At 42.7% G+C, this 27,761-nt stretch overlaps 1 protein-coding gene across 1 annotated transcript in view; it reads left to right on the forward strand.

Moving 5' to 3' along the window:
* The window catches only part of UBE2G2 (ubiquitin conjugating enzyme E2 G2), a 369,248-nt gene that overhangs the window by 38,255 nt on the left and 303,232 nt on the right, over positions 1-27,761 (forward strand). The window lies entirely within an intron of this gene.

Consider the following 27,761-nt stretch of genomic DNA (forward strand, 5'->3'; position numbering starts at 1 on the left):
CGATATTGTTAAACAGTGTGACGAAAGCAGCAACTATCTCTAATTATAGCAGTGGTACAGACCAAGCTCTCAGTAGCCCGCCACCGCTGGCCGCAGAGTCTACACAATGCAGATGCAGAGGTGATTTTCCTCTGTAGCTATTGATTACACGCATGCTTACAACACAGACTTCTCACCTTATAAGTAAGTGCTAAGAGTGATCATATTGCGGTGGGTGCTAAATCAGTGTCTGTGGATCTGTCCCAGAATCGACAACTTGAAGAGTGAAAGTCCTGGTATGCCTGACCCTCAGTTGTTCCTGTCCTTCTTATGGGTGACAGATGGGCTTATGGGGGCGCTCATAACAAACACTCCTTCGGGTTTAAAACTACTTTCAAGAAACTAACATTGTTGTTTGGCTAAATTGCCAGATAATGAAAGACACAGCATCTGATCCCTGCCTCTCCATATAAGCCAATGGGTGTGATCTTGGGCAAATCGCGTTGTCATGTATTCTTTCTCTCTCGGACTCAAACAGCAAGTGCAGTATTTGATATAATTTGGGTGGAGCTACTTCGAGAAAGGCTGAAAACTAATACCACAGCTTGACCATTTTGTTTAGCCTAGAAGCAGGCAGGGGTGATTTACTTTGCACCACACTGAGAGCGGTGTCTGTAGTGCGGCTGGATGTACCTCCTCCGAGGAGGAGACAAGATCATGCAAAATGGATGCCCCACCAGGACAAAACTGTCACACTGCCTTAACTACTGAGTGTTTTACTGTCAACTAGCACAGTATTTTAGATGGCAAAAGCAGCGCCCATGTTGAACTGAAATTAATCACTCTATTGTTATTAGAAAGGCAAGCAACATGAGATTGTTGTTAAATATTTCATGAACCGCGTCTGCATCGTAATGTGAAACATGAATACAGTATAAACAAGCAAGGTGCGGCTTAATAACGGAGTCTACAAGCATGCTCGAAATGCGTGCAGCCAGGGGCAGAATGATTAGGTAGATGAGCACTGCGCAAGTGCCGTGCATGGGAAGTTATGTAAGCATGCACAAGCACTGCGCCGGCAAAACATTACAAAAATGTCCCCCAAAAACAGATAGAAACAGCACTTGGGTGACTGGGAAGTGATACACTAGGAGCAACATGAAGAACAACAGGAAACAGTATGCTGCAGCCAATAGGAACAGAGGAAAAGTAAGTGGCAAGCACAGGAACCAATGAAATGCAATGAAAGCATGAAACCAAGATGTAAGCCCCTTTTAAGATATATTCATTATAAAAGATTTCACAAAGACCTGCAAGCGCTGTGTAGGCGAAACCTAAGAAAGGAGTTCACTGTGCATTCCCCCTCGACCTCGGAGCCAAGCTCCAGGCTCTCAATCCATATAAACCGGAAGACTCTTGGTGTACATGACAATTATTGCATGGTCACTGAAATAGAAATCAATAATAAATACAGCAACTTTACAGTGACTTGCCAGGAGATCAACATAGGGAAGAGCAGCATGTTCTCTAGATCTATGCAGAAGACTTCCCATCCCAACGGAGCACTTCCAGATTCTACCTGTCAGTTGGTGAATGTCAGCTACTTTATATGATTCTCAGATGGCAGACGGTGTTCGCCGTTTGAGCTGCCTGCAGAGGGCTCATTTCCTTTAGTTGACATCCATGTGACGCAAAGAGGGCTTCTAATTGTCATATGTTAGCAACTCTTTCTAAATAAATGGATAGTGCTGTAGACAGGCATATAAGTAATGGAGAGCAACTTCTCCTGGTATAGATGGATGTAGAAAATAAGATATTAGGACAATGCTATGTTCTACATGAAATTGAGAGGACATTATTTTTGGCTGCAATAATGAATAAGGTTGCAGTACAACCTTATCTTGGAACAAAACTGGTATGGTTCCTAAAGTGAGAGCTAATAGCTGAACAACTTTTCTGGTGGACATATCCACCACTAAGAAAAGATGTATGCTGAAAGAATTAGAAATTCTACTTCTATTATTGTTTCGAAAAGAAGATACTGGAATGATCCCAGGTGGGGACTAAACATATTGCTATCTCCTATGCTCACAGCTTTTTAAGACCATCGACAAATACAAAGACAGTGCAAGGCGCAAGGGAGGTGAGGCACCGGAAAAGCAAAGTGATGCATCGGTTCCTTACTACACAGGGGAGGTGATGTGTTGGTTTCTTACTAGCAGGTGAGGTGATGAGTTGGTTCCTTACTGCTAGGCAGGGGAGGTGACACGTCCGTACCTTACTGGAAGGGGATGTGATGCATTGGTTCCTTACTGGTAGTGGAGGTGATGCCTCTGTTTCCTGACATGCAGCCTTGGTTTCTTACTGCTGTGTGTTGTCTATAAAGAACCGGCGCCGAGGGACGATGCGTTAAAAATCCAGACTCACTGCATTGATGCAGGCGCTGCGCCAATTTTGCAGTCGCGAGGCAGGCGCTGCGTCGATTCTTCAGCCGTGAGCAGGTGCGGCGGCAGAGCTGGTGCCACGGACGTCAGTGACACCGTGCTCTGGACTCGCACTGCGGTAATTTTCTGACGCGCTGCAACGGCGAGCTGGGTTCTATGGTGAAAGTCGTGGTCAATGCTTCAGGCTTGAACTACGATTTGGTGCAGGCAGCAGCGATGCATCGATCTTTTGCAGGAATGCGTGGAGGAAACAGTTGATGGGAGTCAATGTGTGGATTTTCTCTTTAAGTTCACAAGGTTACACTTCCAAGGGCCCAGGGACCGAATTTGGCACCACTTACCAAGTCAGGTGAAGTCTTTGATGGCCCTGAGACTTCTCAACAGGAGACCCGCATGCACAAGCCGTTGGAGGACTTTGGAAGCAGGATGTAGAAAGCAGAGTCCAGTCCTTTTACTCCCAAGACAGAAGCAGCAGGACAGCACAACAAAGACACAGGAAGAGTGGAAGCCCCTCCTACAGCATCCAGCTTTTCTTCCTGGCAGAATGTTCTCAGTCAGAAGTGCTCGGATTTTGGGTGTCAGAGGTCCAATACTTATACTCCTTTCTGCCTTTGAAGTAGGCAAACTTGAAAGGAAAGTCTTTGTAGTGCATACAATCCTGACTTTCTCTGACCAGGCTGCAGACACACTTCAGGGGGGTGGAGACCGCTTCATGTCAGGACAGGCACAGCCCTATTCAGGTGTCAGTGCCAGCATTACCCACCACGCTAGCTCAGGAAGGCAGATCATCCTGGTGATGGACCATCAGGATATGCAAGGCACACTCCAGTTGCCTTTGTGTAACTGTCTATAGTGAATGCACAAGAGCCCAACTGTCAGCCAACCCAGACGTGTATTCTACCGACAGGCAGAGCGACATAATGGTTAAGCAAGAAAATGACCACTTTCTAAAAGTGGCATGTTCAAACACTCAATTTAAAAACCAACTTCACCAAAAGTTGTATTTTTAAATTGTGAGTTCAGAGACCCTAGACTCCAATTCTCCATCTGCAACCAATGGGAAATTACACTTAATAGATATTTCTAGGCAATCCCCATTATACCCAGTGGGAGAGATAGTCCTTGCAAAAGTGAAAAACGAAATTAGTGGTATTTCACGATTAGGACATGTAAAAAACACCAGTACATGTCCTACCTTTTAAATACACTGTACCCTGCCCATGGGGCTGCCTTGGGCCTACCTTAGGGGTGACTTACATGTAGGAAAAGGGAACGTTTGGGCCTTGCATGTGGGTTCATTTGCAGGTGGAAATGGCAGGTTAAAACTTCACTTAGACACTGCAGTGCCAGGCCTGAGGCATGTTTGCATGGCTACTTGTGTGGATGGCACAATCAGTGCTGCAGGCCTACTAGTAGCATTTGATTTACAGGCCTTGGGAACACCAGGTGTACTTTACTAGGGACTTACTAGTAAATCAAAAATGCCTATCATGGATAAACCAATCACCAATGCAATTTAGAGAGAGAGCATATGCACTTAGCACTAATTAGCAGTGTTAAAGACCCAGGGTATTAAAGCTAACAAAACCGGTCGGAAAAAATATGCGGAAGAAGGTAAAAAGTTTGGGGATAACCCTGCAAAAAGGGCCAGGCCCAACAGTCCACAATTAGCAAATCAGATAGCTAAAATTGGCTCACATGCTTTTAACATAAACATAAAGGGACCTAATAACAGTTTCTCTATGTTTTTGGAAATGAAGTAATAATCCCTGTGAAACTTTGCTGGAACCTCTGGGTCCAGTAACAACTTTTAATTAACAGAGTAATCCCTTCATCGTTTTGAAAACTAGGATTTATATATAGATACATTAACATTGTTGCAAAGATCACAAGAAATTATTAAGGCGATACTCCACATGACCAATATCCAAAGGCTAGCATGAAGAGAGCTAGCTAAAAGGATGACTAGAGTCCAGCATCTTTATGACGTCATAATTCTAAAGGAGGAATTCATTCAGAAATAGATGGCAGTTGAAATCTTGGATAATCTGTTTAAGCGTGGTTTACATTTTACCATGGCTGAATGCAGTGCTTCAGTTGTCAAGCGATTCCCAAAATTTCAGAGAGCGGCCGGGCAGTACATTTTGCCAACTGTAATTCTTTTAGAAATGTAAACACTGGCTAGAACCTTACTGATTAGTTTTTTTTTTAGCTGGATGGTTTGGATTTACATTTATTAATTATTTTATATTCAGGGGCATAAATTACTGAGGATGGTTATAATTGGTATTCATAATTTTGCTGGTACTGGTGCTAGCTCTGTGGTAAATCATTTACATTTTTTGTATTTAATCCTCTTCAGTTTTCTCGGTGCTATAGGCTCGCATGCAACTCACAAACAGCTGTTATAGACAATTCTCAAAAACCTTTTGGTCATGTGGGGAATCTATAACAGAATGCTTAAGAATGATCTTCCGTACATTTGGATTCTGCTGAGATCTTATTTTTTGTGCATCATCCTAGATCGGAGCAGCTGATGGTTTAGTGGTCTATTAATCCTATAAGCTTAAGTGGTCAAAGTAAAGTAATAAACTCTTCTACAATAAACAAATCAAAGTTAGGAAAAAGTAAGTTCAGAGTATGGTCCTTGCTTTAAGTCTGGCTGGACACTTTGTGTGAAGCAAGGTGCAGAAAACGAGTCATCATTAATTTGGTGGACTGCAGTTGCGGTGCATCTGCCAAGATAATAAAATCAGAGTAGTGCAAATTGAGTAGATTCAGTTAGCAGGATATTCTTTAGATCAACAGAGAATAATATTGAAAATCTATATCTTTCAATAGAGAGGTCGCCCACTAGAGAATCCTAGGAAAAGAATGGGCTTGGATTATGTTTAACTGCCCTCCATTGTTATATTGGGAAACTGGAGAGTTAATGCACCCATTATTGTTTTATCTTTAGATAGTACTACAATACCCCTAATTTCCTGTTCACATGGCTATTATTGATTTATCTCACAATCCAATGGCACCGGGTGGCCTGTTCACAAACTGCATTTTGTAGTACACTTAGTGGTAGTACACTTAGTATTACTAACTTACTACAAAATGCTATTCATAACCGTATGTGTAGAGGGTCCACCTGTGTCTCGCCTATCTATTTCTATGCGGAGAACTGCAACCCGACTACAGTCTCTCGACACTCGTAAGTATATGTTTTAGTAGTGCATATGAGAGGGACAGAGGGAAGTTGCTGGAAAATGGGGATTACTTCTAAATGGGAGGAGTTAGGGCAGAAGTAAGGATAGATTACGGAAGGGATAGGTATTGACATGCACCCACCCACAAATGAGTGAGCTCATTGCTATTCACAAACTGCCCTTCTGTAGTTACTATAGACAAACAGGACTCGCAGAATATGGAAATATACTCCAATTCAGAGCTGGAGTAAGTCAAGGATCTCCCATGGCCACTCACAGATACTGCAACACCCTCCCATAGAAAATAATGGAGGTAGGGACTTGAAATAAAAACCCATATGAACTAATGTTCGGTTAAATTATTTATACTGTTTAAAGTACACTTACATTTTATGTAATGTTGAATAATGTTTCTGAAAGTAAGTTATTCATTTATTTTTCATTATTTTTTAAATTAAAACATGAATGTACCATTAATATGTATTTAAAATAATTAAATTACTGTATATTTAATAAATCACTTTTAATATTACTGATACCTGAATTTCTATATATTTTTATAACTTTAGGTGTTTTTTTTATTCAACTTCAGAAAAATGTTACTTTATATGTACTTAAAATATTTTTCAAATTTAACATTTAGTTACGCTAAAATGTTATATTATTCTATATTTAAAATAACATGAATATTTAACTTAAAATTAGTTTGTCTAATTTAGGTTTAATAAACTTTTGAACTTTTTCCTTTATTTTACCATGCGTAGATTTCTGTTCCCATAGCAGAGGTCTCCGCCAAGTGTACGGAACGTCAAACATAGTCATAAAGTCACTACTAGTTGCAACTTTGGGGTTATATTTGATGTTTTTACTGACTCCACCCTCTATTTCACCGTGTGGGGACATGTAAGTCTATCCTTTAGAGTAAAGTTACATTCATGAATGGTGAATAGCCCCACATGTAATTATTCAAATGTGTATTAATAAACGGACGCATTTTAATCAAATGTAAGTTTACCTTTGTGAATAGGTCCCCAGATCTTTGAGAATAGTGACACAACCCTCAGTAAGCCAGGATTTAGTTAAGACATGACAGGCCCAGATTTAACCTGTACATTGCTGAGACTCCCTCAAATCCTCTACCCCTGGCACTCTGATGGGCTTCCAGCTTGGGGTTTGGGGTGTTTACCACCAATCTGTCTGCACCATTAAGGTCTGAAAGTCCACCAGACCATCCGGGAAAAAAGTGAGAAACTGAATGGGGTGTGGGGCATGCCCATGATGTCACCCAGCTGCAGCCCCCCACTGACCGGTCATTAGACTGCCTTTTTGCCACCCTAAGGAGACAGAATGGTGAAGACAAATAATCCTTTCTCTTCTGACCCCATGTCAAAATTATGCCCAAAAGAATCAACATATGCTCTTGCTTGCCTTGACAATGACTGCAGTTTTTGGGCTGTAAGCCCTGGGACAGTTGGCGTTTTAGGGATGGGAGTATCGCCTACTGGCAATTATATTTTGTTGTTGTTTTAAAAAAAAAATAATTAAGAATTGTATTCTCGGCATCCAGTGGGATTTTGCTCCCACTGCCTTCAGAGGACAGAGTGAGTTAAATCGTCTGTCTTATGAGGCTTTAGCAGAGGTGGGTGTGGCATGAATTAGAACAGGCCCAGGCCATCACCCCATTTTATTTTATCTACCCATGGCCACCAGTAGGATTTTTGACTTTCAGGGGTGGGTGCAGATTGGGATAGGCCCTCCAATTGCCCCCACACCTCAGGGACCAGGGGACAGAAAGACTGATGGAGTGGGCATTTAGAGGTGGGCATATGACTCGAAGCCCAGAAGGGCTTTATAACCCTCTCCCGAAGGCCCACCTGGGGGAGGTAGGTCTGAAAGATTGTTGGGGTCTTTAGTGATGGAGTTACATCAAGAGGTGTGGAATGGCATACCCCACCCCATTTCGTTTTTATTAATGTAAAAATCGGGGAGAGCAGATTAGGGTTATCTTTCCCAATCTGGCCATTTAAGCAACCACCCCCACCAGTAGGGGAATAAAGATTAAGGCCTGATGTCTGGGCAGGACAGTCTTTTTTTTTTTTTAAATATAGATACCCTGGCTTCTAGTGAGCTTTCTAGTGAGGGTGAATGGGGCGTTTAGACCCAGTGTGCCCCATCAAGGGGGCTGGAATACTATGATGCTTCTTGGTGGGTGATGGAGGGCAATTACCTATCTTTGGGGGTGGTTCACCCAATTTTCAAATACCTTGTGGAATAGTAGTGTAGTTGGTGGATTGCCCTGCTGCGCGATCCACCAAACTGGATCCACTAGGACTGGTCCCATTGAGATAGCAACATCCTCTTCTTACCTCTCCTGTGGTGATCAGTACTTGAGGACTGGGATATGCCTCTGAGCACAAATCACAGTGAAACTCGGACTGCTTTCACTTTCAGTCTCTGTGGAGTCAGCACGCTGCTCGTCACAGAGACTTGCAAAACAATGGCTGCAAGGAAGCTCTCCCTTCCCAGCTTGAGATTTCTAAATAAAACAAGAGGTTGAGATGTTCATGTCCTCTGCATTGGTTGGGTAGTGTGGAGGACGTGAACTTCTCTTCCTTCACACTCTAGGGCAGGGGTCTCCCACGTTTTCTGTAACAAGAGCTACTTAAGTTCATTGAAAATCATCCAGAGCTACTAATATTATTAGCGTTGTATCAGTGACCACACTAGACAAGATTACATTAGTGGCTTCAATATCCAAGATTACTAGCAGTGATACCTCAGTACATCAGACAGGATTGCCAGCAGTATTGTAAACAAGCATTTGCAATGCAATAGGTCTCGCAGTTACACAAGTTAAAGCTATTGGCATTGTAAATGACAATGCCAATAGGCATTGTTATTTGCAATGTCAATAGCTCAATCTCGCGTGCCGTAAATGCGAGTCCGAATGCATTGCAAATGCTTGTTCTCCCAGTTGCGCCTGGGATCCCGAGTGCTATCGATTTCTGTTTTTCAGAAGGGCAAAGCCATTGAAGACAAATAAGGCTTTTGGCACCTTTGGTGCCTTTGGGCGGCAGAACTCAAGGAGAATGCATTGTACTGATCGCCTGTTATGCAGAGTCACGTTTCAAACGGGGAATGACGAAACGCGCCGTTTAAGAATGCAGAGGTCCTGCTTTTGATGTTATCTGATTTCTGCTTTCATTCGTGCACGAGAATGTGATCAATTGACTTTCTGGATCCAACCAAGGTCGTTGCGCATACGTAAGCTGAGTAATTTCGGAAGGTGAAAAGAGATACATGGATATGTTAGTAGCGTTACGTCACACTGGGCCTCCGTGTGGCTATGAGCATAAAGTTCTACTTAAGAATCATGCCCAGAATTTTTAAAAGGTTAACAGCTGGCTGTTTATTTCCCGCTGGGATTGGTGGCAACCCTACATTCAACACTCTTCAAAGAACAAACAACCTGAGGACTGGGGCTGCAAATAAAAGAACAACATTACAGCTAAAGCTTCCAGGACAAAATGAAAGCAGAAAAGGGAAGCCTTGGCAAGGTCAATAGGTCTTGCCTTTTGCATAGGCAAAAATAAAAAAAAGCACAATGATGTAAACGAACATGCATGTGCATGTTTATGTCATTCTGCTGTGGCAGCTATTTTCTTTCTTTGTAAAATACCGTTCCAAGATGGCAGATACCCATCTAGGAACAGTAAATGAAAAGTGCGTGAAATGCCTTTATTTACAACGGAGCAGCTTTGAAGAAAATTACCTGGCCCACCAAAAAGAAGAAATGAAAATAAAATGGGGAGAGGAGGGGTGAGGAGCAACCGAGGGATGGGAGCAACAGAAGGCCACGGTGCTGTGTGGAGGAACAGTGAACAGTGAGGGGCGGTGAAGCATTGAGCGCATTGGGGGGAAGCAATACACAGTGTGGGTTTGTGACGAGGAAATCAGCACATGGGGAACAAGCAGGAAGTGGGATAAGGGAGGGGGTGGCAAATGGTGTGCACTTTCGTGGGCGCTTTGATGTTCGCAGTGGCCGCGCGGCTCACTGAGAACATCAAAGCGCCCGCGAAATGTACACGCAGGCTGCCAAATGGTGCGCGCGCCCGGCGCACATGCACTGTAGTTGGGGGCCTGAAAAGCACTCGTTTGCACTTCCAAATCCCCATTTGCTATAGCTCTCGCCAGAGCAGCGCTAAAGCGCTGGCTCAGGCGAGACCTAAAAAGGCTTTATCAATTTTTAATGCTTCAACTAATGCATTACATTGCATGATAGCTGCAGTGCCTCTGGCACCAAGGTTATGATATTGGTAATAAGTATGCAAAGCCATATTATTTATATCTCAAATATCCGCTTTAGATATGTATTGAAATTTGAGCCATTTTTCTCAAAACATCCGCTAGTGAGTTCTAATATTTCACACAATACACACTCTCAATTTTGGTATACATATATTAATTCAATCATTAGTTAGCTGGGCTGCAAACAGGAGATCTACTCACAGGTAGGTGGAGAGCTACCTGTATCTCACGAGCTACTCAGTGGGAAAGCCTGCTCTAGGGGTTAGAATAAAAAAAAGTTCATGAGTAACTATTGCAATTTTCACTGTGGATCTTTCATTCTGCAAAAAACAAGGGAGAGGTGGTGACTCTGTTATCTTCGCCTCAGAACAAGAATCCGATTAGGAATCTGAAAAGTCTTTTCTCTGTGATTTTTTCCAAATAATATGGTTATTACCCATAGTACATAAAGTTCTTTTTATATAGATTTTAATGTTACAATTAGAACTTTCCAATCCCTGTTAAACTGTTTCAACAGTAATTATTGCCTACATCCACCCAGTCTCAGAGTTGTGAGGAAAACTGTTTCATTGATCACTTGTGAGAAAAAGTTACATCCTCTTTCTTTCATCGCCAACTGTAGTGTGGGCAGAAACCAGCAGCCTAAATCTGGTGGCAATGGTCATCTAATCGTGGGCTCAACGTCATTGGTGATAACTAGCAACAGTGCATATTAAAAGAAAGGAAAATGTGCAAGTGGACAGATTAAGCAGACCTCTCAGGTTCTATCTTGGCACCTGGAAATCTTCAATGACAGATGCCAGGGGTTTAGAGAACCATTCCTAGATTTCTGATTCTCTGGAAAACACTCACTTTTCAAGATTCTGTATATTTGTTTTCCCCCACTAGAGGCATAGGGAGTAGATGCTCTATCTATACTGTGGCCTTCTCTTGTGCTTTGTTTTGCCCCCTTTCCATTAACAACCTCTACCATTTATATTTTGTCTGATTCTGAAATGTCAGAAGGCCTTGGCGGAGGGGATAGTAGTGATTCTGTTCTGGCCATGCAGATATGGTTTCCTCTGCTACGATCCCTGCTTTCTTCCCTTCCTGGCAAATAATGCACCATCCTTTTCTCTTTGAGAAGAGGAGTGTCTTCCTATTCAATGTCTAGCTCTTTTGGTATGGAACGTGAGGGTGTCAGTCTCCAGAATAACGCGATCTTGGTCAAATTAGCTGAGGTAATTCAATGTTCTAGCTGTTCCTCCACTCTTAAGGCTAACCATGGAAGAACATTCAAATGTGGTGGTCCCAATAAATCTCTCCTATCGATTGCAAAGTATTTTATATTCTTCGGTTTATCTATGATGGTTTTGAAAAGGGTTTGGCAGAGTCAACCTTGTGGGTTTAGTGGGCAGGAATAAGAGCTTTCTGTGACCCCCGTGGTTGAGTCAAACCAGAAGAGATTCTGAGGTTTAAGTAGCTCAAAGGTTTTTACATTGCTTGACCACTAGTTAGACTCTCTGTTCCTCCTAGAGATTTATAATTGGTTTTGGCTTCAGCGTTGTCCATTTGAACCACTTGGTAGTTTGGAACTTAAGTTTCTCACTATCAAGGTGGTATTTTTGGTGGAGATTTCAACTGCCAGAAGGATTGGAGAGCTGGGTGCTTATGTAATCCTTCTTGTGGATGAATTCGTGATGAAGAGACAATCTTGAAACCAGACTCGGTTTATGACAAATGTGGCATCTGTTATTCACTGAGTCTGAAGTCTTGTTACCGTCTTTCTCCGCCTCCTCCATCTCAGAAGGAGAATTCTTTAAATGAGGTTCAAGTGGTGAATTATCAAGAGTTTGTAGATCAGCCACAAAGGCTTCTTCCCACACTTTTGTGAATCATTATAGAATGAAGGAGTTAGGAATGCAAGGTGCTTCCTTTGAAAGGATGTGTTGAATTATTTTCGTTACTTATTTGTCTTATTCGCTCATTAATTTATTTACTAATAAAGTTGGTATGGCATTTTGGGTGAGAGTATACAGTAATTTTGTTCATGAATGGAAAAAAAAGGCCTGCATAGCTTTGGAATTCTTCAAAAGTAATGATTGTGATAACGATGAGGGGTTTAGGGATAGTGCCCTGTTACTGACCAGTAATCTTCATTATCCTTAGTCCTATTCGTCCTCGTCACATTTATTGAAGATTACAGGTAAGTATGCGCCGCATTACCTTTTAGTGTTACACCGCCCTGGTTATTTCACACTAGATTTTTATTGTAAATCTGTTGTATATTCACCTTTATGTATTTCCGTTTTTTTTTTAAAGTTCTGTCTTTCTCGGCAGTTCGACGACAGAGTTAACCAACCACATGACGTTCTTCAAGAGCTCATACTATCACAACCTCTTCTAGAGCCAAGCTACTTTACTAGCGAAAGGCAAAAAGGAAGTGCACATTGCTACTTGTTTAGTTCTCACGCTTCATAAAATGAGAGCAAAGGCAGGTCTGGTGATCCTTGCCTGGTGTGTTTTTTTTTTGTCAGAGGAAGTGGTGTTTTTGGTATTTGTTTTTGTCTTTTTCACTTGTGATGTTTATCAATTGTGCATTCTTGTAGTCAATTGTGTGATGTTTTATTAAGTTTTCCCACCAGCCTCGATTTTGGCACAAGCATAAAGAGGTCAGGGGCTGACACTTTATAAGAATCGTATGCATTTGCAGTACTCTACTTGAGTTTCTCACCACAATGGTTCGGTAGAAATTAAACTATTTTCAATAGTACTATTTTAATGACTTTTCGGTTTAAGAACTGTTTGTCTTTATTGGAGAGATTCAGGAATCCGTTTACCGTCTTTATACGCTCATCCCACTAGATGGCAGAAGAGCATCATAAAATTACGTCGCACGAGCATAATCGGCAGCGGGCCAGTTCTTCATTGAACGTATGTTTGTTTCTACAATTAGTTTTGCACGGCATGGTGGTTCTTGGGTCCCTGCTTTGTACAATGTTCCAGTCGCCTTCTTAGGAGCTAAGTAAAAGAGTCGTTTTTTTCACTGCCACTTTCTTGCCTTTTTAACCATTTATAGGTTGATGCAGTGCGCATGTATTAATTAGGGTGACCAACTGGCATGGCTGCAAATTCAGGACGGTGATTTTAGAAATTCAGGACAAAGGGTCAAAATTCAGGACAAATATTCAAGAAAGGAGGTCAAAATTCAGGACAAAACTTCAAGACAAAAGTTAAGTTTTACAGACACATCAGAGGAGGTCGCACAATAGTATATAAGTAAATAGACAACCACTTAAGTAGAGTCATAATAAGTTCATATTAGGTTGAGACAATCGTGCACTTCACATTTTTTCAGTATGCGCGCAGCTTTGAGCAACCAAGCAGGTCTTTTTGTGGTATTTCATATAATAATAATCTATTTATATGGTTACTGTCCAGTCTGATATTTTGTTTACAATTCATATTCCTGAGCAGGCATGTTGGGTGAGAGAAATGGTTGGGAAGATCTGCTCGGATAGACATTGTGAGATGTAAAGTGGCACGCATAGGATGCAGCTAATTGGGACCTGCAGTGCTGGACTAGAGTGCAGTCCTCCGAGTGGCCAGATTTATGTGTCAGATCGCTTCAAGCATTCGATTTCTGTTCAGCTGGTGATGACTGGTATAGGGGCTGGTATAGTGCTGAGTGATGAATAAGACCCATAGTTGAGAGGTCTTGTATGAGGGTAGGAGTATTAAGCAGGAAAGGGAGTTATTAACCAGACTGCATGAGCTATAAATGGCTGCACACTGCTGTTATGGTATTATTGAGGGTCAGAACAGTTAGATAGGAGTTGACATTACTATATAATGCCCTGGCTAGCCATATATCAGCCCTCCTTATTCTAGCTGTATATTGGAAATAGTATACTGATTGGGCTGTTTCATTTCTGTGAGCTTTAAACTGCAGATTCTCATTGATGCACAGAAGTGTGTTACAGACTAGAAACTGTGAACGCTGTTGAGGCATTATTGAAGGACAGAAGGAGGCTCTGTCTTTTACAAACAGAACATTTTCTAGTGAAATGGAAGCAAAATATCATCATGCAGGTTTACTCATCAATCTATATAGTGCACAAATACTAATGTGTGAAAATGTGGTTTCAGAAAATATGTATGATTTGAACCTCACCAAGTAAAGTGTCTTGATTGTTTTGATCCTATTAAAACTGTTTCCAGCACACTTCTGAATAACAAACAAGTGGTCCATTTGTGGTTTCCTAACCGATGATATGTTTTGAAACATTTGCACAGTTTATTTGTAGATATTTAAAAGTTGTTATGTGTTACAAGCAAGCTGACCGCTAACAGCCTTGGTTTTTGCACCCCCAAGAATTTTTGGAAAACATGATGCATTCTACAACACATTTGTCATTGTATATCCATTGTATTAGCTTCTAAAGCATAGTAAATAATGACTTTACTGTGCACCAGGATATGACTATCTTTGATGGGGCTCTTCAGGGATTGGCTCACTATCACAAACAGTGCATCTCATCTCTCCACAGCCCCTCTCTCACATGGTTTTGTTTTATAGTCCTTCTTGTACCAGCATAAGATGTCTGAGCACTTTACATCACACACAAATACAGAGACAATGAATCATATGTGTGTAAATCAGTGTATAGAACATGTTACATAAGGCAAAGGGTACTACAGGGTGTAGGATGCACATGTCACCTATACTGGTAGGCATTTTTTAAGAGTGCTTGGTCTGAAGAAGCACAAACTCAGGATTCAGAACATAACACCGTGGTTAGGGTTAACTTTTATGATAAGAATTTATTCTTAGCTTAACAAACCTTTTTAGCAACATCAGGAAAATGAAAGACTGGGAAGAAAACATAACTTTGTAACCTGTATTATGCAGCTTGCATGCAGCTCTTTGATGGCAGTTCATTGCTCACTGTGCTAGATTATGTATGTAACTTATGAACTGCACAGTAACAAAAGAATCTCAGTGACATAAGTAGTAACTCACTGAGATCTGCACATAAAATACTATTCTTTGATAAGCATGGTTTACATTCTTTGCAGCAGTCATATTAACCCACTGTGCTACCTTAGATGATTCAAAAAAACCCTCGCACTAGCAGGTACATTAGTCACCAGACATTGGTGAACCACACCTGAATATAAGTGAGGCCGCTTTTATTGTTGCCTGAAAACTGCTGGATATACAAGTAACTTTTTAGTGCCAGCCCACAGTAACAAAACCGCCTCCGCCCCTCACCTTTCCAGTCTCCCAGGGAAACACCTGATGCCCGGTCCAGCCAGTCCGGCCTTGTTACCACCTTCCAATGGTGCCCCTCATCTTCACATAGACCCTCTCTCGTGTGTATGTAATTTCTTTTATAGTGCTACTCATCTCAAGGTTGTAGCGCAGAGTATCGGAGTGCGTTAAATCACACACATATTATTTAGAGACAATGACTCATAAATGGGAAACTCAATGTATAGGAAATATTTTTTTTTGTTTTTTTTCCAATTTTTTTATTGGTAGTATGCATGGGAGGATCAATATACAAACATCACGTTACAAGCATCAATGCGGAATGTTGTTGCCCATCTGTAAACAGTATCTTGGCGCTATTCCAAGCTCACAGGGCGCAAGCTTTAGGAGGCGCCACCAAGGAATTACATTTACAAGATAACCTTGGCCATATTGCTGGTACAGTTTTCTAGTGACCCTTAATGTCCCACAATCTCGATAGTCTATTTGCAATTGTGCCCTGTAATCACATTACTACTTTTTTTGATTCACATTTTGTGATATAGAAACAAAACAGAACAACCCCCCCCAACAACTTCTGTTGCTATTTTACAGCTCCTGGCGGAATGGGTGACCCCCCCGTGTTGCAGTGGTGTGAATTTCTTCAGTGTGTAGGCAAGGCCATAGTGTGGGGCAGCATCTTGTGTCTCTAACCCCTATGCCCAATAGTGGGTACATCTGTGTGGGGGGAGTCAGGGGCTCATGTGGGGGGTTACGCTCCCAAGGTGGACTGGCAATGAGGGCCCAGCTTATCTGTGGGGGCATCCCGGCAGGAGCCCGAAAGCTTATTGGACAGTGGCGTTGGCGTATGTGTGTCGCTAGGATTCCGTCCCTACATGGGTGAAGTCCTAGTGTTGTTACCACTATAGGCTTACAGGGAGAGGCGGGGGTGCAGGCGAGGAGGGGGGTCTCTAGTAGTGAGCTGTGTTGTGTATGAGGCTCTGTGTCATCCCCAGAGGGGCTAGCGCTGGTCCCATTTTCATGGTTTGCTCCCTGCACGAGGTCCATCATAATGCTCCAGGTCCCTGGCCGCGTTCTTATCCGTGCGAACCGTCCTGAGTCGGCGCTCCTCCGCGACCCCCCATTCCCACAAGTCCGCCCTATGAATGTCTATGCGGTGTTTCGCCAGTACCAGCCCAAGCATGGCAAATTTATGCTGCATGCGGGTGTGGCCTTGGGAGTCGGGAGCACTCCAAAGAGGCATTGTTTAATGGAGGCCTCAATTGAGAGCTCCGTTGCTCTACGTAGAGTGTCCAGTACTACGCTCCAGTAGGGGCCGAGCCTAGGGCAGTCCCAAGTTACTTGAATAAAATAAGCCGGGGAGAAGCCACATCTTGAGCACGCAGGCGCATGCTTTGGGTCAAACTTCGCCAGGCGTGCGTGCGGGTGTAAGGTAAGTGCGGTGTAGATAGTTGAACTGCTTAAGCTTGAACCAAGCATTGCTTGAGACATCCTGAACCAGCTCCACAGCGCGCTTCCACTCCCCGTCCGTTAAAGGCTTGGGCAGGTCTTCCTCCCACCTCCTCTGTGTCTGGGTCATGTCCATTCTGCGGTCTGTTTGTAGGGCCTTGTACAGCCTGGATATTAATCCTTGGAAGGAGCCCTGGTCCAAAATCATGCACAGAGTGCTCGATTCCTCCGGCTCCATTGGCAATGTAGTCCATATTTCCCAAAACATGCGAGTTATCTTTGCATATTGGAGGAAGTGGCCCTCTGGGATCCCATAATGCTCCCTGGCATCTTCAAAGGATAAAAAGGAGTCATTAAGATAAAGATCTCCAGCCATGGTGCAGCCTTCTGCACTCCAGCTGGTCACATCCATTACGGATTGTATCTGGCGGAATCCCAGAAGCCATTCCAGTGGGAGAGCGCGCGCATAGGGGGCTTTTCGCAGCACCAGGGTCACCGCCCGTTCCCAGGCCCAAGCTACTTGTTTCACTATGAATGGGCAATTCAAGGGGGTCCTGGCTCCCATCATCAAATACCTAGGAAGCTCCACTTCCGGATACCAATCGTCCAGCAGTCTTTTTTCAGCGTTCGAGCCTTCCGCGCACCACTGTGCTGTATATTGGAGGAGCCCTGCAATGTAATATAGACGCAATCAGGAATGTATTGGAAATGTTACTTAAGATAATGGCGGCTACAAGGTGTAATACATTTTCATCCATCATTCAGTTTTACACCATTCATTCTGTCCTTCCATTGGTGTGCCCATCCATATCCAAACATATTCAACCATTTGCAAACCTATCCATCATGCATCCTTCATTTCACTCATCCATCCCTCCATCCACCCTTTCACTCATTCATCCATTATCCATCCACCCTTTCACCCTATCCATCCGTACACTAATCCATCCACTATTCCACCCATCCATCTATTCACTCATCCATCCAGCAATGTACCCTTTCACTCATCTAGCCATCCTTTGACTTACTCATCCATCCACCCAGTCACTCATCCTTCCACCCATTCACTCTTTCAGTCATCTATCCATCCATCCTCCCTTTCTCTCTCATCCCCCTTTCACTTAGCCATCCATCCTTCCATCCACCTACCCATCCATCTACTCATACACTCATGAATCCATCTATTGACCCTATCACTCATCCATCCTTTCACTTATCCATCCAACCATACTTTCTCTCATCCATCCACCCTTTCACTCCTTCACTCATCTATTCATTCTTTTGTCCATCTACACTCCCTTTCACTCATTCATCCATCATTACATCCACCCTTTAACTCATCCGTCCATCCATTCACCCTTTCACTTAACTTATCAATCCATCCATCGTTTCACTCATCCATCCACCTATTCACTCGCCCATCATCCACCCTTTCACTCATCCATCCACCCTTTTACCCATCCATCCACCCTTCCATCCATACATCCATCTATTTACCCTTTCTCTAATTATCCATCCATTCACCCGTTCATTCATCCATTCACTAATCCATCCAGCCATTCACACATTCCTTCCCTTACTTACTCACTCGCCTTTTCACATTAATTATGAGCTGAGCCCTTGTCTGCAGAGTTGCAGACAGAAGAGGCCTATCAAGAACTTCACCCCTGCTGTAGTTCCTAAAGCAAGGGTTGGGGCGGGGGGAGTTCACCATGCCCCGGCACATAGCCAATCTGAAAACTTGGAATTCATGAGTCATGCATGATGCACAGTGCCAGGACGTGAGGCGACTGTGACACGGTGTTGTTTCCAGGGCTTTAAGTGGGTTGAAAAAACTTGGGGGTCTCTCCAAAGGGCTTGTCCGATGTAATTAAGGGTTGGCTTAAAACACATAAGCTAGAAGTTTGTGCTTAGCATAGTATGCTGCCCGACTGGTATTCTGCTACTTCTGTTATTGCATCCAGATATATAATACATTACATCTACAAAAAGCCAGGACTATGGGCTTTGTCAATGGTTGTTAGTTCCATAAAGTAAAAAAGCAGCAGCTTTGGCTTTTTTGTATATAATATTGTAAATGCTTCAGTTCTAAAATGATGAGACTGTGAAAGAACTATAACCCCTTCTTTTTTACTTCTTTCGCCGGCTTCTGAACTGGATTCTGTACATTTCTTTCATCTGGTGAGCTGCAACATTTTTCTTTATGTACGGTTAAAAGAGAATGCCCTGCCCTAGACTGAGGCAGGAGGAGGGCCACCAAATGCTTTAATAGCCCAGACTGGCCCATTGTCATTCTGTATGTGACAATCCTCAGCTGCCTACAGAATAACAATGGGAGGGTGGGTCTGCTCTTGTGCTCAGAGGAAGAGTGCGACTCGACCCCATTAGGGAGTTGAGGCTTCTCGTAGGGGAACAGTGTTGTTCCCCAATGCCCAATATTACAGACAAAAGGCGTCCGTAAAAGGGATCATCACCGACGACAGATGTGAGATCCAAATCACGGATGGTCCTTGAAATTTACGGACGGTTGGTCACCCTAGCATGTATGCAAGAGCTGTTGTTGCTGACTGGACTCCCAGCAAATGATGGGGGTGAGGCAATTACACTTTCTCACCACTGTGGGTATTTTCAGATGTTTTGCCCTTTTTATGTTGATTGTATTTTGAGATAGATACTTTCTTTATATGCAGTAGGGCCACAACTTCTGCAGACAAGGGAATATTTAGTGAAAACTTACCCCTCTGTTTGACACCAAAAGCCCCATGAATTGATCTAGAATTTTGAATATGTTTCTAATGGTCCCACGCTCAAGACTCCTGAACTCTAATGATATCCAACGAGTACACGTCCTTGGACCTTTTAAGTGTATGCTGCACATGATGGCAGCTTCTATCGCAGTCTCCTCCTCTAGAGTGGTTTCGGAACTGCTATGTGCTAACTCGGACCTATTACGAACTAATGACATAGATACTGTCTCAAGACCAGATATATATACTTCACTCTAAACTCCGGAATTTGGAAAGAAGCTAACCGTCACTTATCGCGCCATCCTATAAGCTCCATATAACTTTGATGAGCATCTTTGATCAAAATCAAAGTATGTCCCAAGGGAAGATTAATACTTTTTCTTGGTTCAGTCGAAGACTAAAATCAAGAAGTGTTGCAAAACTGATCTTGGCTTTATTGGACCTTCAGCTTCGCACAAACAACAACCACGCATGCCACATGTATTTTAGTATAGTGGAATAACACTGGTTTCTCTGTAGACTCACTAAAACGTCATCTCCTCTCCCAGTCTGTGGATACTATTTTCTGTCTTCAGGAAACTTGGCAGAAAAATACGTTTGACCTAAAAGGCTACTTCGCGTTTACCAAACCAGCTGAAAATCCTAATAGAGGGCAACCAAGCGGTATTTTACTAGCAGTTGGCAAGCTTCAAAGCGAAGTAATATACCAACTCAATAGCAAACACTTGTTGTCAGCGAAGCTTGGCGTAGAAAGTGCTGAATGGAATCGTTGTTTATCTCTTGTAACAGTGAATGTTTACATTTCACTCAGTAAAATGCATGAAAAATCCTTAATAAATGTTACTGAGGTAAAATGCAAAGAAGATTGTAAAAAGTTTTTGTGGTGATCTCAATGAAAGATCACAAGCCTCTCGATGGACGTTTATAGAGATACGAAGGCAGAAAATGAATGGGATGTCCCTGAAACAGAATTTCCAATGAATAGTAGAACATATAGACGGAAACTCTTGTTTTTGCAGATGATTTCATAAAAATGCTATTTAATACGTAATGGTCACACAGGGGAAGATAGTTCCGCAAAATTCACCCAGAGCCCAGAGGGGTTAATTGTTCTGTATCTGACTATGTAATAACCTCTATAGAACTTTACTTCCTATTTGCTATTTAGAAATGCTTTGAAAACCCGTCTTTTTGCGAGGTCATACTGCCTTCTGTTTATGATCTGTTTTGTAGGCGCCTTGATGCCTTCGGGTTTTAGTTGCGCAATATAAATTTTATTTCATTCATTCATTCAAGCACCTTTAAAGATATCCACAGGCTGCTGTGTCCTCCATTCCACAAGAAAATGAGCAACTTTAAAGTCTTTGAGTTTGCATTCATTAGTCGGTTTCATTGATTTAAAATAAAAAAGAGCAATAGATTAATGGATGGCAAATCCTCACCTATGCCTGTGCTGTTGACATCAAACTTCCTGTCGTGAGTTGGAAGCAAGCTCTTCCCTGTGGTTCTCCCTTGCCTACTTGGGACATACAAGAAAAGGAGAAGCTGCTCAGGAATCAGAGACCCTTTGATAGGCTTCTCAATTATTATATGTAATTTGTAATATGTAGCTCTTTCTTACGATGTCCAGACCCCTTTTTGTGTTGTTGAGTAAATGGATACTTTTTATGTAGAGGTTTTGTATAGTATAATCCAAGGAGGGAGTGAGAAGTGATGCAGGGTTCACTCACCTTTCCAAACTTCTAACCACTCAAAAACCGCAAGAGAGAACCCCTCCCATGCTTAACCTCTCTCTTGGTAGCCTTACAAGGGGTTAAAAGGACTCTTCCCCCACTGGTATTCCAAGTAGGACGCTTCACCATAGAGTCCTCGTCCAGATGTCTAATGTATCCGGATGGGGTCAACCTTGGATGTCAATGCAGCTCTTTGATTTTTGGGTGGGATCCTAGATTTAAAATTGTCTTGTTTCCAACTAGTCGATCGCAAGCTATCAGTGGCTCACAGACACCTTCAGAGTAGCTTACAGCCTCCAGCTCATTTTTAAATCAGCACAAGGTCACATTTTCCTTTTAAAGTTAAGGGAAGGCTGTGCTTATTTTACATTATTAGCATCAGGCTGCAGATAGCCAGACCTTATAATGAATAGTGCTCAGTCAGATTTATGACCAGGCTGGACAGAGGTAAAGAACTGAAGCACTGAGGTATTTAACTCATAAATAACTGTCCCTATGAACTCCGTATTAGAACTGAGAACAAAGTTATGTTTCCGAATGTTTTTTTAAATGGGAGAAAATTCAAATGAAAAGTTACCTTAATGACTAAGTTAAATCTTCATTTCAATTTCCTTCTATTTGAAAGTGTCAGACAGCAGGCCTCTTGCTCCCAAACATTGTGCCGTATTTGTTACTTAAAAATAGTCATTTATAGATCTCGCTGAGTCAGCGCTCATGCGCTGCTCGGAGAGACATTTAGTAGGTGAGCTTTCAAAGGGCTGCTGGCTGGCCTAGCGCTTGCGTTCACGCGCGCAGCCGGCAGCTTTCAGCGCCTGAGGCGCCATCTGGAGCTTTCACTTTTTCCGCAGTCGCGCACGCACCCCTGCTTTCACTTTTGCCGTCCCACTCACGTGTTTGCCAGCACGCACCCCTGCTTTCATGTTTTTCGCACGATCACTTTCCTTTTGCTTGTTTTTCTTTTGTTTTCAGCACTCAGCCTCTCTCCCTTGTTTTTTAGATTATCAGCGTTTTTCCAGCTGTCTCCCCGATGTTCTTCTCTTCCCCCCTGCGCTTCCTGTTGCTCTCTTTCACCTGTGTATTTCACCCCATCCCCTTTTGTGATGGTCTCGCCCTGATGTGCTTCTTCTCCGAATCGCTTTCTCGATCGAATGCTTCTACTTCCAGCTCAGGTTTATCTCTCTCTCTCCTTTTTGCTTTTCTCCATCCTCCACCCACGCCATTCCATGAGGGCTGTGTACCAAGGCATTGCACCGCAGCTTTCCCCCTTTATTCAACCACGCTTCCAGGCACACCGCAAGTGTACACCGATTATGAGGCAATGCGTACTGGTGGCAGAGAACAAAAGGCATGGAACCTCTAGGCGCTGTATGTACCACAAGCTTATTGGTTTAATCTTTGATAGCCCGTATGTGAAAAGATACGACCCAATGACTGGTCAAAATGTGCCAACAATAACCACGGCTTCTTATCCTCCCTGCCAAGTTATGCCATGCCGCGTGATCCTGGGTGCATCAAATTGTGCACCCATGTGAAAGTAGCTTTATCAGTCAAAGAAAAACTGCAACATTTATGACCTGCTATTAAAGGCTGTGTGGAGAAGGGTATCTCCACTCACTCGTCTGCAAGCTCAGCTCAGGCAATACTCGTGCTCTTCAGCGCTCTTTGTTATTCCAGTGCACGTCACAGGCAGCCAAACGTGAACCTGCACATTTTACACTTCTCCCAGCACGCGGCTGAACCTCCAGTGGTCACACCTCTATTAACTATCCACAATACAGCGCACAGACTTCTCTCTGATGGCACTCGCCAGTTCCCTCACTTCAGTAACACCTCAAGGCCAAGACAGTACGCAAAGGTGCTATATTAAGACACGTTTCTTAGAAAACAAAACGCAGTGGGACACCCCCTGCACACACACCGAAAGGACAACCAACTCTGCACATTATTCAAACTAATTCGATCCTCATCCAGACTGCAAAAGGCATGGGATGTGCTAGCTCAAGTGCTCAGCAAAGCGCCGGAGAGGCTGCTTCTGTGCGCTACTGATGTTCTGACAATGCTTGGAAGTCCAACAGGTGAATACATTGTAATTAATGGCATGTCTCTCTCCCACCAGCAGCTTTAGAGCTATCCTATTTTATTTTGTTAAGCGACCCCCTTTAGCCTGCTGTGCCATGTCAGGCACAGAAGCTCACTGCTTATGCAAACTGCGACATCTGACCCCCACGTGATGGGGGCATCATTTAATCTTTAAACTGCAACCTCTGCCATCTGACACAGCCAGGAGTTAAGTTACCTTTTCCCAGCAGACACCGAGATTACATGTTCCCTCCATCTGCAGGAGTTCAAATCAGGATAGAAGTGCTCAGTATTTAAAAATCATTGTCAGACAACATATCTTGTTGAATGTTATTTACACGAGTGTGTAATTAATTATGATGTTCTGCATGGGGGAGGTCGCTTGTTTTGTTTCAAGAACACATATACATACATATATATATACACACACACACATACATTATCTACTGGCGGTCGCCAGTAGATAGTTATAGTTAGGACCGTGTTTCCATAGGAAATCCGCAACATTCTATTTGGAATAACTTTGGCGCCGATTGACGAATCCTTGCAAAATTCTCAAAATAGGTGGGGCGCTCCGCTCCGCTCCTTCCCTGAAAGTCTCGGGGGGGATTCGTCAAGCGGGGGCTGAGAAAAAGGGGGGGTCCCAAAACGCATTTTCCCCATGCATTTTTCCATAGGACCTTTAGTCCGAGCTAAAGCCCGAACGGCTGAACAGAATTACTTGAAATTTGGCAGAGAGGTAGCCCTCAGGTCAGGGATGTGCCTTTTGAAGGTCTCCTGTAAATCTGTTCAGTATTTCCTGAGAAAATAGCATTTAAATCAATATATATATCTATAGGCGCGCTCCGAGCGCGTACCGTAAGCTTACCGTACGCGCACGCCGCCGTGCACGAGCGCGATTCTGATTGGTTGTTAGATCTTAGTAAACATTCGAATCGGTCGAAACCAGGAAGTGTCGGCTGCCATTTTGTCTCTCGCAGTCTGAGGGGGTGAAAAAACAAAGGTGGAGAACGTGAAAAGGGGGCAGGGTGGACAGTTCCTGACCCCCTAGCCTTTGTCAGGGGGTCCCAGAAGGACCCCCAAGGGCAAAAATTAATTGTAATTTTTTTTCGAGAAATCGCGGAATGCGCGTAGCGTACGCGCACGCCGTAAACGGAAAAATTCCGCGAACTTCGCGTAATGATTCCGCGACTACGCGTACCGTGCGCGCACGGCAAAAAAAAAAAAAAAATACATAACTTAGCATTTAAAAAAACTTACAAATTCACTGAAAAAACCATAGGTTTCACACACGTTGTAGTTAGGAATTAGCATTTAAAAAACCTTGCAAATTCACTTAAAAAACCATAGGTTTCACACATGTTATAGTTAGTAGGACATTTCACTCGTGAAAAACCAATGAAATTCCCCCGTTATAGTTAGTGCAGGCAACTATAACTCACGCGACCGCAATCCTCTGCTGATGACGTCAGATATTACATCACTGATGACATATGTGTCTTTCTGAAAAAAAAATATTTGTAATATATGTATAGCTAAAAATTAATGGAAGAAGACATGGGTAAATAAGTGTCTAAATACAGTGATGTAATATCTGACGTCATCAGCAGAGGATTGCGGTCGCGTGAGTTATAGTTGCCTGCACTAACTATAACGGGGGAATTTCATTGGTTTTTCACGAGTGAAATGTCCTACTAACTATAACATGTGTGAAACCTATGGTTTTTTAAGTGAATATATATATATATATATATATATATATATATATATATATATATATATATATATATATATACATATATACACACAAATACATATTTCACACACACATTTAAAATCCCTCACGCCCTGTCAATATTCATGTTCCTTAAAAAAATCCCTCACTCTCTGTCAATATTCATGTCCCTTAAAACAAGCATTGGCATAGCCAATAGGCCTTGCCTTTGGGACCTTATAAGTGTTTAGCCATGCAACAGTTGATGTTGTTGCACCAAGGATATTGTGCTGGATAACCAAACACTTATAAGGTCCCAAAGGCGAGACCTATTGGCTATGCCAATGCTTGTTTTAAATGGGAGAAATTTAATGTGAAGAAAAATATTGCTATTAGACATTAAGTCGTAATGTCTTTCTCCACTTCAATTAAGCCAGTTACGCCTTAATGTTTAATGAAGCATGTTTCTTCACTTTAAATTCCTCCCATTTAAACAAATGGCTGTATTTTTTGTGTTATGAATATGGCACCATATGTACAAACCACTGTGAGCAAGATCCCTGGTGTTTGTAAATGTTGCACTTAGAAATGGTAGAAAATTTAAATGATGAGTTTTATGAAATCTGTGTAAACAATGTTAACTCTTCTCTTCAGTTTAATTTTCTCCCATTTCAAAGTTCCGCCTTACAGGCAGCAGGCATCTTGTTTCCAGTGGCTGGTAGACATGGTGCCATATTTGTGGCTAAAATATAGCCATTATTTTAAGTGAGAGAAATTTAAAGTGCAGTAAAAAATGCTCCAAATTATTAACAATTTAAAAAGCATTTTTTTGCACTTTAAATTTCTCCCATTTAAAATAAAATGGTTGTATGTTTGCGCTGTACCTTTTTAAAGGTGCCACATATGGCAAAAGGTATGTCCTGTGCCACAAGTACATACGACATGGGCACCCAGTCACCCATATACATATATCTCATTCATACACACACATGTTCTTACATTCCCAAAGACTGTGGGCTCACTGACACATGTGGCAGCCCTGTAATAGTGTCCCTAGTCAAAGTATTTTGTTCAAACCTTAGTATCTGGCTCTGGACGTTAGGCTTAAAGTCAATAATGCTTGGCGTGGATGTGTCTAGTAGCAATACGCAAGCTGTTTAGCCTTCAGTAGCTCACAATGATTTTTCCTGATAAGAAGTAGCTCTCACTACTCTCACTACAGAAATGGTTGGAGACCCCTGGTCTAGGGTGTTCTGAGAGTTAATTTTATTTTCAAGGGGCACCCTGACAGAGTTAAAAAAAAAAAAAACAGGTGGGGATGCACTAAGGAAATTAGTATCCTCTATATCCCTTGGTCAGCATGTTTCAGCCATCACACCAGTGCCTCACCGGGTTAGTTGGTTTTTGCCAGGATCCTGTTAGTATCCTATTTGTGTGCATTCAATTGTGAAATTTCTGTTCACCATACTCATGCATGCCATACATACCGACACATTTCGTCTCTATATTCGCTTTTCTTTTGTAGTGTCCTCTATTTAGAGCTCCATGAGGGTAAAGAGGCAGGTGGACCTTGTTGTCAAACTTTCGTCAAAGGTCTCTTCCCAGCCATGAACCTATTTGGTTCCTCCTTCCCCCTCAGATGCAGGGGAAGTTTCACAATTGAATGCACACAAATAGAAAACTGACGGGCATTAGTTTTTCTTTTTTTTTTTAAAGAAAATCCCCCTTTGGGATTTTGTTTTTGAATGAAACAAATTGTAACCTTGACAATGGGTCAGTCAAGCTTGGCAGGGCCATGTAGTAAAGTTACAATGCATTAGCAGGAACTGCTGTGATGGCAGTTCTGGACAATTCTTGATATGTCTGCTGGGCTGACGGCCATTTCAAAGGTTGGCAGTCTGCACCTCCGTCAGGGCAAGGAAGTAATGTACTATGTTGCCCTGGTGAAGGAACGCCGACTGCCCAAATTTAAATTGGTCTTTTAAGTCCCAAACCACCACAGGAATACACTTTTAAAGCCACACAGGACTTCAGAGGAGGCTCTTAAAGCCTCACAGGGTGTTGGGCATAGGCCAACAGCAGGGTCCAGTCCAGGTCCATTGGCAACTGCTCAGCTGGGTAATTCCATGAAAAGGCCTCATGTAGCTTGTTGTATTCATGTATCTTAAACAGGAGGTCAACCTTTTCACCCTTGAAGTTCACTTCTTTGCCCCTGGTACAAGGAGGAGCAGGACATGCAGGGCTCCACTCAGTTCAAAGACGGTAGGTCCAGTTCTCTACTTTTCTTTCTCCTGTCCAGATTGTTCTCTAGTGGATGACTGGAGATGCCACATTCATGCCTGCAACTAGCTATTGGTTGGAAATAACTCCCGGGCACACCCTAACCAATGTGGTAAAAGTGCCTTAGGCCAACCCTATCCACTTTGTGCATTTTCAAGATAGCGAAAGCCTTCGGCTACACTTGGGCTCTGAGCTGTGGGTGTGTTTGTGGAGTATACTATGGTAATCCTAGTGTCCTCCCACATGTAGCACTAAAATTCAGTTTGAAGCAAGTACTGTACCCAGAGACAGAAGTCTGGTAGGACAAAATTAAAGTCTTACAGCAGCCGGACAGTAGATCCACGCAAATTGTCTTGGCATACTGTTCTATTCCTTTCAAGTGTTCTCTGTGAACCCAGTAGACCCGTGATGCAGGTTTTGATACTCAAGCATGATTTGACCCTGTAGTATCAAAAGGAATTCCCACAGCCCACACCTTGTATCAGGAGTCATCTCTACTTATTTAGTTCAGCCTATTGGTTGCTCCTAGGGGGCATTTCACACCTATTCACAGCTATTCAAGTCTAATCACTGGCTG

The sequence above is a fragment of the Triturus cristatus genome, chromosome 3_2 (assembly GCF_964204655.1).
Source record: "Triturus cristatus chromosome 3_2, aTriCri1.1, whole genome shotgun sequence".
NCBI lineage: Eukaryota > Metazoa > Chordata > Amphibia > Caudata > Salamandridae > Triturus > Triturus cristatus.